This window comes from Phyllobates terribilis, unplaced genomic scaffold (genome assembly GCF_046119375.1).
Source record: "Phyllobates terribilis strain yellow unplaced genomic scaffold, ASM4611937v1 Scaffold_11__3_contigs__length_659146591, whole genome shotgun sequence".
NCBI lineage: Eukaryota > Metazoa > Chordata > Amphibia > Anura > Dendrobatidae > Phyllobates > Phyllobates terribilis.
In genome coordinates this window covers 539,145,290-539,159,124 of record NW_027362771.1, presented here as the reverse complement: position 1 = coordinate 539,159,124, position 13,835 = coordinate 539,145,290, and the positions used below count along the sequence as shown (strand labels likewise).

General features: G+C 58.2%; 1 protein-coding gene across 1 annotated transcript in view; it reads right to left on the bottom strand.

The window, feature by feature from the left end:
• LOC141165297 (histone chaperone asf1b) overlaps positions 1–13,387 on the bottom strand; it is a 32,104-nt gene extending 18,717 nt beyond the window's left edge. The window contains exon 1 of the mRNA XM_073650893.1: positions 13,200–13,387. The gene's annotated coding sequence lies outside the window, so the exon portion shown is untranslated. The remainder of the gene's footprint in view (positions 1–13,199) is intronic.
• Between the last annotated feature and the right edge of the window lie 448 nt (positions 13,388–13,835).

The window sequence follows — 13,835 nt, the reverse complement described above, 5'->3', positions numbered from 1 at the left end:
CACAGGATGGGGACCTGGATGGGGCACAGAGCCACAGGATGGGGACCTGGATGGGGCACAGAGCCACAGGATGGGGACCTGGATGGGGCACATAGCCACAAGAGGGGACCTGGATGGGGCACATAGCCACAAGATGGGGACCTGGATGGGGCACATTAGTACAAGATGGGCGCCAGGATGGGGCACATAGCCACAAGATGGGGACCTGGATGGGGCACATAGCCACAAGATGGGGACCTGGATGGGGCACATAGCCACAAGATGGGGACCTGGATGGGGACCTGGATGGGGCACATAGCCACAAGATGGGGACCTGGATGGGGCACATAGCCACAAGATGGGGACCTGGATGGGGACCTGGATGGGGCACATAGCCACAAGATGGGGACCTGGATGGGGCACATAGCCACAAGATGGGGACCTGGATGGGGCACATAGCCACAAGATGGGGACCTGGATGGGGCACATAGCCACAAGATGGGGACCTGGATGGGGCATATAGCCACAAGATGGGGACCTGGATGGGGCACATAGCCACAAGATGGAGACCTGGATGGGGCACATAGCCACAAGATGGAGACCTGGATGGGGCACATAGCCACAAGATGGAGACCTGGATGGGGCACATTAGTACAAGATGGGCGCCAGGATGGGGCACGTTGCCACAGGATGGGGACCTGGATGGGGCACATAGCCACAAGATGGGGACCTGGATGGGGCACAGAGCCACAAGATGGGGACCTGGATGGGGCACAGAGCCACAAGATGGGGACCTGGATGGGGCACAGAGCCACAAGATGGGGACCAGAGCCACAAGATGGGGACCTGGATGGGGAACATTGCCACAGGATGGGGACCTGGATGGGGCACATAGCCACAGGATGGGGACCTGGATGGGGCACAGAGCCCCAGGATGGGGACCTGGATGGGGCACAGAGCCCCAGGATGGGGACCTGGATGGGGCACAGAGCCCCAGGATGGGGACCTGGATGGGGCACAGAGCCACAAGATGGGGACCTGGATGGGGCACATAGCCACAAGATGGGGACCTGGATGGGGCACATAGCCACAAGATGGGGACCTGGATGGGGCACATAGCCACAAGATGGGGACCTGGATGGGGCACATAGCCACAAGATGGGGACCTGGATGGGGCACATAGCCACAAGATGGGGACCTGGATGGGGCACATAGCCACAAGATGGGGACCTGGATGGGGCACATAGCCACAAGATGGGGACCTGGATGGGGCACAGAGCCACAGGATGGGGACCTGGATGGGGCACAGAGCCACAGGATGGGGACCTGGATGGGGCACATAGCCACAAGAGGGGACCTGGATGGGGCACATAGCCACAAGATGGGGACCTGGATGGGGCACATTAGTACAAGATGGGCGCCAGGATGGGGCACATAGCCACAAGAGGGGACCTGGATGGGGCACATAGCCACAAGATGGGGACCTGGATGGGGCACATAGCCACAAGATGGGGACCTGGATGGGGCACATAGCCACAAGATGGGGACCTGGAAGGGGCACATAGCCACAAGATGGGGACCTGGAAGGGGCACATAGCCACAAGAAGGGACCTGGATGGGGCACATAGCCACAAGAAGGGACCTGGATGGGGCACATAGCCACAAGGGGGGACCTGGATGGGGCACAGAGCCACAAGATGGGGACCTGGATGGGGCACAGAGCCACAAGATGGGGACCTGGATGGGGCACAGAGCCACAAGATGGGGACCTGGATGGGGCACAGAGCCACAAGATGGGGACCTGGATGGGGCACAGAGCCACAAGATGGGGACCTGGATGGGGCACAGAGCCACAAGATGGGGACCTGGATGGGGCACAGAGCCACAAGATGGGGACCTGGATGGGGCACAGAGCCACAAGATGGGGACCTGGATGGGGCACAGAGCCACAAGATGGGGACCTGGATGGGGCACAGAGCCACAAGATGGGGACCTGGATGGGGCACAGAGCCACAAGATGGGGACCTGGATGGGGCACAGAGCCACAAGATGGGGACCTGGATGGGGCACAGAGCCACAAGATGGGGACCTGGATGGGGCACAGAGCCACAAGATGGGGACCTGGATGGGGCACAGAGCCACAAGATGGGGACCTGGATGGGGCACAGAGCCACAAGATGGGGACCTGGATGGGGCACAGAGCCACAAGATGGGGACCTGGATGGGGCACAGAGCCACAAGATGGGGACCTGGATGGGGCACAGAGCCACAAGATGGGGACCAGAGCCACAGGATGGGGACCAGAGCCACAGGATGGGGACCTGGATGGGGAACATTGTCACAGGATGGGGACCTGGATGGGGCACAGAGCCACAGGATGGGGACCTGGATGGGGCACAGAGCCACAGGATGGGGACCTGGATGGGGCACAGAGCCACAGGATGGGGACCTGGATGGGGCACAGAGCCACAGGATGGGGACCTGGATGGGGCACAGAGCCACAGGATGGGGACCTGGATGGGGCACAGAGCCACAGGATGGGGACCTGGATGGGGCACAGAGCCACAGGATGGGGACCTGGATGGGGCACAGAGCCACAGGATGGGGACCTGGATGGGGCACAGAGCCACAGGATGGGGACCTGGATGGGGCACAGAGCCACAGGATGGGGACCTGGATGGGGCACAGAGCCACAGGATGGGGACCTGGATGGGGCACAGAGCCACAGGATGGGGACCTGGATGGGGCACATAGCCCCAAGATGGGGACCTGGATGGGGCACAGAGCCACAGGATGGGGACCTGGATGGGGCACATAGCCCCAAGATGGGGACCTGGATGGGGCACATAGCCACAGGATGGGGACCTGGATGGGGCACATAGCCACAGGATGGGGACCTGGATGGGGCACATAGCCACAGGATGGGGACCTGGATGGGGCACATAGCCACAGGATGGGGACCTGGATGGGGCACAGCCACAGGATGGGGACCTGGATGGGGCACATAGCCACAGGATGGGGACCTGGATGGGGCACATAGCCACAGGATGGGGACCTGGATGGGGCACATAGCCACAGGATGGGGACCTGGATGGGGCACATAGCCACAGGATGGGGACCTGGATGGGGCACATAGCCACAAGATGGGGACCTGGATGGGGCACAGAGCCACAGGATGGGGACCTGGATGGGGCACAGAGCCCCAAGATGGGGACCTGGATGGGGCACAGAGCCACAGGATGGGGACCTGGATGGGGCACATAGCCACAGGATGGGGACCTGGATGGGGCACAGAGCCACAGGATGGGGACCTGGATGGGGCACAGAGCCACAGGATGGGGACCTGGATGGGGCACAGAGCCACAGGATGGGGACCTGGATGGGGCACAGAGCCACAGGATGGGGACCTGGATGGGGCACAGAGCCACAGGATGGGGACCTGGATGGGGCACAGAGCCACAGGATGGGGACCTGGATGGGGCACAGAGCCACAGGATGGGGACCTGGATGGGGCACAGAGCCACAGGATGGGGACCTGGATGGGGCACAGAGCCACAGGATGGGGACCTGGATGGGGCACAGAGCCACAGGATGGGGACCTGGATGGGGCACAGAGCCACAGGATGGGGACCTGGATGGGGCACAGAGCCACAGGATGGGGACCTGGATGGGGCACAGAGCCACAGGATGGGGACCTGGATGGGGCACAGAGCCACAGGATGGGGACCTGGATGGGGCACAGAGCCACAGGATGGGGACCTGGATGGGGCACAGAGCCACAGGATGGGGACCTGGATGGGGCACAGAGCCACAGGATGGGGACCTGGATGGGGCACAGAGCCCCAAGATGGGGACCTGGATGGGGCACAGAGCCCCAAGATGGGGACCTGGATGGGGCACAGAGCCACAGGATGGGGACCTGGATGGGGCACAGAGCCACAGGATGGGGACCTGGATGGGGCACAGAGCCACAGGATGGGGACCTGGATGGGGCACAGAGCCACAGGATGGGGACCTGGATGGGGCACATAGCCCCAAGATGGGGACCTGGATGGGGCACATTAGTACAAGATGGGCGCCAGGATGGGGCACATAGCCACAAGAGGGGACCTGGATGGGGCACATAGCCACAAGATGGGGACCTGGATGGGGCACATAGCCACAGGATGGGGACCTGGAAGGGGCACAGAGCCACAAGAAGGGACCTGGAAGGGGCACAGAGCCACAAGAAGGGACCTGGATGGGGCACATAGCCACAAGAAGGGGACCTGGATGGGGCACATAGCCACAAGATGGGGACCTGGATGGGGCACATAGCCACAAGATGGGGACCTGGATGGGGCACATAGCCACAAGATGGGGACCTGGATGGGGCACATAGCCACAAGATGGGGGCCTGGATGGGGCACATAGCCACAAGATGGGGGCCTGGATGGGGCACATAGCCACAAGATGGGGGCCTGGATGGGGCACATAGCCACAAGATGGGGACCTGGATGGGGCACATAGCCACAAGATGGGGACCTGGATGGGGCACAGAGCCACAAGATGGGGACCTGGATGGGGCACAGAGCCACAAGATGGGGACCTGGATGGGGCACAGAGCCACAAGATGGGGACCTGGATGGGGCACAGAGCCACAAGATGGGGACCTGGATGGGGCACAGAGCCACAAGATGGGGACCTGGATGGGGCACAGAGCCACAAGATGGGGACCTGGATGGGGCACAGAGCCACAAGATGGGGACCAGAGCCACAGGATGGGGACCAGAGCCACAGGATGGGGACCTGGATGGGGAACATTGTCACAGGATGGGGACCTGGATGGGGCACAGAGCCACAGGATGGGGACCTGGATGGGGCACAGAGCCACAGGATGGGGACCTGGATGGGGCACAGAGCCACAGGATGGGGACCTGGATGGGGCACAGAGCCACAGGATGGGGACCTGGATGGGGCACAGAGCCACAGGATGGGGACCTGGATGGGGCACAGAGCCACAGGATGGGGACCTGGATGGGGCACAGAGCCACAGGATGGGGACCTGGATGGGGCACAGAGCCACAGGATGGGGACCTGGATGGGGCACAGAGCCACAGGATGGGGACCTGGATGGGGCACAGAGCCACAGGATGGGGACCTGGATGGGGCACAGAGCCACAGGATGGGGACCTGGATGGGGCACAGAGCCACAGGATGGGGACCTGGATGGGGCACATAGCCCCAAGATGGGGACCTGGATGGGGCACAGAGCCACAGGATGGGGACCTGGATGGGGCACATAGCCCCAAGATGGGGACCTGGATGGGGCACATAGCCACAGGATGGGGACCTGGATGGGGCACATAGCCACAGGATGGGGACCTGGATGGGGCACATAGCCACAGGATGGGGACCTGGATGGGGCACATAGCCACAGGATGGGGACCTGGATGGGGCACAGCCACAGGATGGGGACCTGGATGGGGCACATAGCCACAGGATGGGGACCTGGATGGGGCACATAGCCACAGGATGGGGACCTGGATGGGGCACATAGCCACAGGATGGGGACCTGGATGGGGCACATAGCCACAGGATGGGGACCTGGATGGGGCACATAGCCACAAGATGGGGACCTGGATGGGGCACAGAGCCACAGGATGGGGACCTGGATGGGGCACAGAGCCCCAAGATGGGGACCTGGATGGGGCACAGAGCCACAGGATGGGGACCTGGATGGGGCACATAGCCACAGGATGGGGACCTGGATGGGGCACAGAGCCACAGGATGGGGACCTGGATGGGGCACAGAGCCACAGGATGGGGACCTGGATGGGGCACAGAGCCACAGGATGGGGACCTGGATGGGGCACAGAGCCACAGGATGGGGACCTGGATGGGGCACAGAGCCACAGGATGGGGACCTGGATGGGGCACAGAGCCACAGGATGGGGACCTGGATGGGGCACAGAGCCACAGGATGGGGACCTGGATGGGGCACAGAGCCACAGGATGGGGACCTGGATGGGGCACAGAGCCACAGGATGGGGACCTGGATGGGGCACAGAGCCACAGGATGGGGACCTGGATGGGGCACAGAGCCACAGGATGGGGACCTGGATGGGGCACAGAGCCACAGGATGGGGACCTGGATGGGGCACAGAGCCACAGGATGGGGACCTGGATGGGGCACAGAGCCACAGGATGGGGACCTGGATGGGGCACAGAGCCACAGGATGGGGACCTGGATGGGGCACAGAGCCACAGGATGGGGACCTGGATGGGGCACAGAGCCACAGGATGGGGACCTGGATGGGGCACAGAGCCCCAAGATGGGGACCTGGATGGGGCACAGAGCCCCAAGATGGGGACCTGGATGGGGCACAGAGCCACAGGATGGGGACCTGGATGGGGCACAGAGCCACAGGATGGGGACCTGGATGGGGCACAGAGCCACAGGATGGGGACCTGGATGGGGCACAGAGCCACAGGATGGGGACCTGGATGGGGCACATAGCCCCAAGATGGGGACCTGGATGGGGCACATTAGTACAAGATGGGCGCCAGGATGGGGCACATAGCCACAAGAGGGGACCTGGATGGGGCACATAGCCACAAGATGGGGACCTGGATGGGGCACATAGCCACAGGATGGGGACCTGGAAGGGGCACAGAGCCACAAGAAGGGACCTGGAAGGGGCACAGAGCCACAAGAAGGGACCTGGATGGGGCACATAGCCACAAGAAGGGGACCTGGATGGGGCACATAGCCACAAGATGGGGACCTGGATGGGGCACATAGCCACAAGATGGGGACCTGGATGGGGCACATAGCCACAAGATGGGGACCTGGATGGGGCACATAGCCACAAGATGGGGGCCTGGATGGGGCACATAGCCACAAGATGGGGGCCTGGATGGGGCACATAGCCACAAGATGGGGGCCTGGATGGGGCACATAGCCACAAGATGGGGACCTGGATGGGGCACATAGCCACAAGATGGGGACCTGGATGGGGCACAGAGCCACAAGATGGGGACCTGGATGGGGCACAGAGCCACAAGATGGGGACCTGGATGGGGCACAGAGCCACAAGATGGGGACCTGGATGGGGCACAGAGCCACAAGATGGGGACCTGGATGGGGCACAGAGCCACAAGATGGGGACCTGGATGGGGCACAGAGCCACAAGATGGGGACCTGGATGGGGCACAGAGCCACAAGATGGGGACCTGGATGGGGCACAGAGCCACAAGATGGGGACCTGGATGGGGCACAGAGCCACAAGATGGGGACCTGGATGGGGCACAGAGCCACAAGATGGGGACCTGGATGGGGCACAGAGCCACAAGATGGGGACCTGGATGGGGCACAGAGCCACAAGATGGGGACCTGGATGGGGCACAGAGCCACAAGATGGGGACCTGGATGGGGCACAGAGCCACAAGATGGGGACCTGGATGGGGCACAGAGCCACAAGATGGGGACCTGGATGGGGCACAGAGCCACAAGATGGGGACCTGGATGGGGCACAGAGCCACAAGATGGGGACCTGGATGGGGCACAGAGCCACAAGATGGGGACCTGGATGGGGCACAGAGCCACAAGATGGGGACCTGGATGGGGCACAGAGCCACAAGATGGGGACCTGGATGGGGCACAGAGCCACAAGATGGGGACCTGGATGGGGCACAGAGCCACAAGATGGGGACCTGGATGGGGCACAGAGCCACAAGATGGGGACCTGGATGGGGCACAGAGCCACAAGATGGGGACCAGAGCCACAGGATGGGGACCAGAGCCACAGGATGGGGACCAGAGCCACAGGATGGGGACCAGAGCCACAGGATGGGGACCTGGATGGGGAACATTGTCACAGGATGGGGACCTGGATGGGGCACAGAGCCACAGGATGGGGACCTGGATGGGGCACAGAGCCACAGGATGGGGACCTGGATGGGGCACAGAGCCACAGGATGGGGACCTGGATGGGGCACAGAGCCACAGGATGGGGACCTGGATGGGGCACAGAGCCACAGGATGGGGACCTGGATGGGGCACAGAGCCACAGGATGGGGACCTGGATGGGGCACAGAGCCACAGGATGGGGACCTGGATGGGGCACAGAGCCACAGGATGGGGACCTGGATGGGGCACAGAGCCACAGGATGGGGACCTGGATGGGGCACAGAGCCACAGGATGGGGACCTGGATGGGGCACAGAGCCACAGGATGGGGACCTGGATGGGGCACATAGCCCCAAGATGGGGACCTGGATGGGGCACAGAGCCACAGGATGGGGACCTGGATGGGGCACATAGCCCCAAGATGGGGACCTGGATGGGGCACATAGCCACAGGATGGGGACCTGGATGGGGCACATAGCCACAGGATGGGGACCTGGATGGGGCACATAGCCACAGGATGGGGACCTGGATGGGGCACATAGCCACAGGATGGGGACCTGGATGGGGCACATAGCCACAGGATGGGGACCTGGATGGGGCACATAGCCACAGGATGGGGACCTGGATGGGGCACATAGCCACAGGATGGGGACCTGGATGGGGCACATAGCCACAGGATGGGGACCTGGATGGGGCACATAGCCACAGGATGGGGACCTGGATGGGGCACATAGCCACAGGATGGGGACCTGGATGGGGCACATAGCCACAGGATGGGGACCTGGATGGGGCACATAGCCACAGGATGGGGACCTGGATGGGGCACATAGCCACAGGATGGGGACCTGGATGGGGCACATAGCCACAGGATGGGGACCTGGATGGGGCACATAGCCACAGGATGGGGACCTGGATGGGGCACGTTGCCACAGGATGGGGACCTGGATGGGGCACGTTGCCACAGGATGGGCGCCAGGATGGGGCACAGAGCCACAAGATGGGCGCCAGGATGGGGCACAGAGCCACAAGATGGGGACCTGGATGGGGCACAGAGCCACAAGATGGGGACCTGGATGGGGCACAGAGCCACAAGATGGGGACCTGGATGGGGCACAGAGCCACAAGATGGGGACCTGGATGGGGCACAGAGCCACAAGATGGGGACCTGGATGGGGCACAGAGCCACAAGATGGGGACCTGGATGGGGCACAGAGCCACAAGATGGGGACCTGGATGGGGCACAGAGCCACAAGATGGGGACCTGGATGGGGCACAGAGCCACAAGATGGGGACCTGGATGGGGCACAGAGCCACAAGATGGGGACCTGGATGGGGCACAGAGCCACAAGATGGGGACCTGGATGGGGCACAGAGCCACAAGATGGGGACCTGGATGGGGCACAGAGCCACAAGATGGGGACCTGGATGGGGCACAGAGCCACAAGATGGGGACCTGGATGGGGCACAGAGCCACAAGATGGGGACCTGGATGGGGCACAGAGCCACAAGATGGGGACCTGGATGGGGCACAGAGCCACAAGATGGGGACCTGGATGGGGCACAGAGCCACAAGATGGGGACCTGGATGGGGCACAGAGCCACAAGATGGGGACCTGGATGGGGCACAGAGCCACAAGATGGGGACCTGGATGGGGCACAGAGCCACAAGATGGGGACCTGGATGGGGCACAGAGCCACAAGATGGGGACCTGGATGGGGCACAGAGCCACAAGATGGGGACCTGGATGGGGCACAGAGCCACAAGATGGGGACCTGGATGGGGCACAGAGCCACAAGATGGGGACCTGGATGGGGCACAGAGCCACAAGATGGGGACCTGGATGGGGCACAGAGCCACAAGATGGGGACCTGGATGGGGCACAGAGCCACAAGATGGGGACCTGGATGGGGCACAGAGCCACAAGATGGGGACCTGGATGGGGCACAGAGCCACAAGATGGGGACCTGGATGGGAAACATTGCCACAGGATGGGGACCTGGATGGGGCACATAGCCACAGGATGGGGACCTGGATGGGGCACATAGCCACAGGATGGGGACCTGGATGGGGCACATTAGTACAAGATGGGGACTTGGATGGGGAACATTACTACAAGATGTTTTCCATTATTACTATATGATGCTAATTGTAAGACAATATTACTGTATGTGGCCAATTGGGGGAAATAAAATTGTAAAAAAAATAAAAAATAAAATAAAGCATGAAAAAATATTGGGCACTAAAAATGCTGTTTTATATGTAAACTAAAGTAAACACAAAAAAGTGCACGTTTATTATCGCCACATCCATAACGACCCAAGCCATAAAAAAATAAACACGGCAAAAATGTTCAAAAGGTGTATACAAAAAAAATGGTATCACTAAAAATGTCACATTGAACAAAGAATGCGGCCCCCCAAATTCAAATTTTTTCCATGTGCGGCCCATATACCCAGCCGAGTTTGAGACCCCTGTTCTAGAGGAACAGAGACCTTCATTCACAGCAGTAAATAAAGACAGCCATAAATAATCTGTCTAGAGAAAAAAAATCTCTGAAGCTGCATTCCCTTATGGCTAAAAAGGGGTTAATATGTGGCCACAAATTAGCATCATAGCTGATCATAGACCACACAGTAGTTCTGCCTTATATTACTAGGCGCCAGTCATGCAGCACAATCACTCCTACTCTGATGGGAGTGATCCATCTGTGATAACGCTGCAGGTACAGGCGTGACGGGAAGCAACCCATCAGTACGGGCACTATGGATGATGACATTTCACAGATAAGAAAGCGCCATATTCAAGTGAGAGATACAGTGCGATGGCGGTGACCTCTGCAGTATCTAATCCCGCGTGATGCCCAAAGACAGGTACAAATCCCAGGGGTGAGATCAGCCGTGTATGGAAACCGCAGCAATGTCTGTGATAAGAGTATTATTTCCATCTTTAGACGCATCACCTATTAAAGGGAATGCCACTACTCAGACAACCCCCTCCGAATCTGTCCCCATAGTAAAATAATAACCTCTACACTAACCTCTGGTGCTGTTCCAGCGGTTTTGGAATCAGGGCTGTGGAGTCAGTAAGCCAAACCTCCGACCCTCAATATCCCTGACTCCAACTACACAGACCTGCCTCACTACTGAGCGTGTACATAAAGTGCAGCACAGATTCATCTCACTGCCTCACTGCTGAGCGTGTACATAAAGTGCAGCACAGATTCATCTCACTGCCTCACTGCTGAGCATGTACATAAAGTGCAGCACAGATTCATCTCACTGCTGAGCGTGTACATAAAGTGCAGCACAGATTCATCTCACTGCTGAGCGTGTACATAAAGTGCAGCACAGATTCATCTCACTGCCTCACTGCTGAGCGTGTACATAAAGTGCAGCACAGATTCATCTCACTGCCTCACTACTGAGCGTGTACATAAAGTGCAGCACAGATTCATCTCACTGCCTCACGTGTACATAAAGTGCAGCACAGATTCATCTCACTGCTGAGCGTGTACATAAAGTGCAGCACAGATTCATCTCACTGCCTCACTGCTGAGCGTGTAAAGTGCAGCACAGATTCATCTCACTGCTGAGCGTGTACATAAAGTGCAGCACAGATTCATCTCACTGCTGAGCGTGTACATAAAGTGCAGCACAGATTCATCTCACTGCTGAGCATGTACATAAAGTGCAGCACAGATTCATCTCACGGCCTCACTGCTGAGCATGTACATAAAGTGCAGCACAGATTCATCTCACTGCTGAGCATGTACATAAAGTGCAGCACAGATTCATCTCACTGCTGAGCATGTACATAAAGTGCAGCACAGATTCATCTCACTGCTGAGCATGTACATAAAGTGCAGCACAGATTCATCTCACTGCCTCACTGCTGAGCATGTACATAAAGTGCAGCACAGATTCATCTCACTGCTGAGCATGTACATAAAGTGCAGCACAGATTCATCTCACTACTGAGCGTGTACATAAAGTGCAGCACAGATTCATCTCACTGCTGAGCGTGTACATAAAGTGCAGCACAGATTCATCTCACTGCTGAGCGTGTACATAAAGTGCAGCACAGATTCATCTCACTGCCTCACTGCTGAGCATGTACATAAAGTGCAGCACAGATTCATCTCACTGCTGAGCATGTACATAAAGTGCAGCACAGATTCATCTCACTGCTGAGCATGTACATAAAGTGCAGCACAGATTCATCTCAACTAAAAGCCGAGATTTTAGATTAGGAACAGAATGAACAGACATTTATAGCACATTTCATAACTTTGCCAAATTCTAATGAAAACATTTGCAGCACATCCTGCATTGTACTACTGTACCCAATTATATATTTTAGGAGTTGGCCCATTTTATACCGACTCCACCAAAATGGACACTTACTGGCTCTCCCGGGGATTGTGTGACATTGTTATGTTACACGATCCCTGCAGACCATCACACTCCTCCTCTTTGGAAAAATCAAGACATCTAGACGAGGTCTTCCCTCTCCAGATACCAATTACGTCCATAGGGAAGGAGAGTGAAGTCAGCGCTGGGATTGTGTGACCTAAAAATGTCACGCAATCCCTGGGAGAACTAGTGCCTATACAGCTGGAACAGCACCGGAGGGGAGTATAAAGGGTTATTATTTTACTGGGGGAAACAGATTCAAAGGGGGCTGTCAGAGTAGTAATTATATATAATAGTATAGTTAATGATGTATCAGTTGGGGTCTGAGTGCTGAGACAATGGGACTGTTGGAGGGAGCAATCCCATAGACAATGAATGAAGGGAAACTGGGCATGGCTGAACCCAGCAGACCCCCACTATTGGGGTACCAGCGGTCAGAGACACCTATAATCAAGTGATCACCTATACTATGGACAGATGAGGAATGGGAATAGTCACTAATCTAAAAATCAGGTGACAAAGCCATGTGGCCAAAACTGTGCCCCCCAGAGGCGGGTCTGGTGACTGCGGGATTGTGGTCACACACTAGCGACAAAACCAAGAAAGCAGCTTTACAAAAAAAAAAAAAAAAGACACGGGTGCGGCTGTAGAGCAGTTTGGGCCACGTGACCCCGACCTGTGACCGGCAGGACCCACTCCAGGCGGTCAGGAGTAGATAGGTTGCCCATAGCAACAAGAATCCGGCTGCAACACTAGTTCTCAGCTCTCTATTGACAGAAACAGCACCAGGGATATAAAGCGTTCCGGATCCCGGAGCGGACACTCCGTGCAGGCGACACACGGAAGAGGCGCATAATAACGGCAGCTCCCGCCAATGACACCAGAGAACAATAGAGAGGCGGCGGCGCTGACATTACCTGGTTGGTTCTCCTCTAGCCCGCTCTCCCGGTGACTCCCCGCGTGCCTCTGCTCCGCCGCGCTATCTTTCCCGCTCTCCGTTTGTCTCCCGCGCACAAACGCCGTCCTCCTGCGCCAACCTTACCTCACACACATCGGCCCCGCCCACTGCCTCCAGTCTCTACGTCACCGGCCCCGCCCATTGCCTCCAGACTCAACGTCATAGGCCCCGCCCACTCAGCGTAGCAACGTCAAAAGTCCCGCTTACCTCTCAACCTGATCACGTGCACTAGTCACGATATGCCACGCCTACTCAGTAAACCAGCTCCCGTTCAAAGGACCCGCCCACTTCACGTCATGACGTCACCTGTACAACATCGGGTAAATCTCGATTTTAATCTTTAGACTTTTATATAAACTCTTAGGCAAAGAGAAAGACTTTTTACTGTTGAGTGCCGGGTTTGTTTTTTTATAGAATTCTTACTATCAGCTGGAAGGATTTGCCCTTTTTAAAAATGGCCGCCTGCGTCTTATCATACAGAATAGTATTTTGGCGGCTGACGTTAATTCCCGCGCTAAAACGTCAGCGCAGCTGTGTGGGCGGAGCCAATTGGAACGTGCATTGTGATTGGTTCAGACCAATGTGTGGCTCTCGG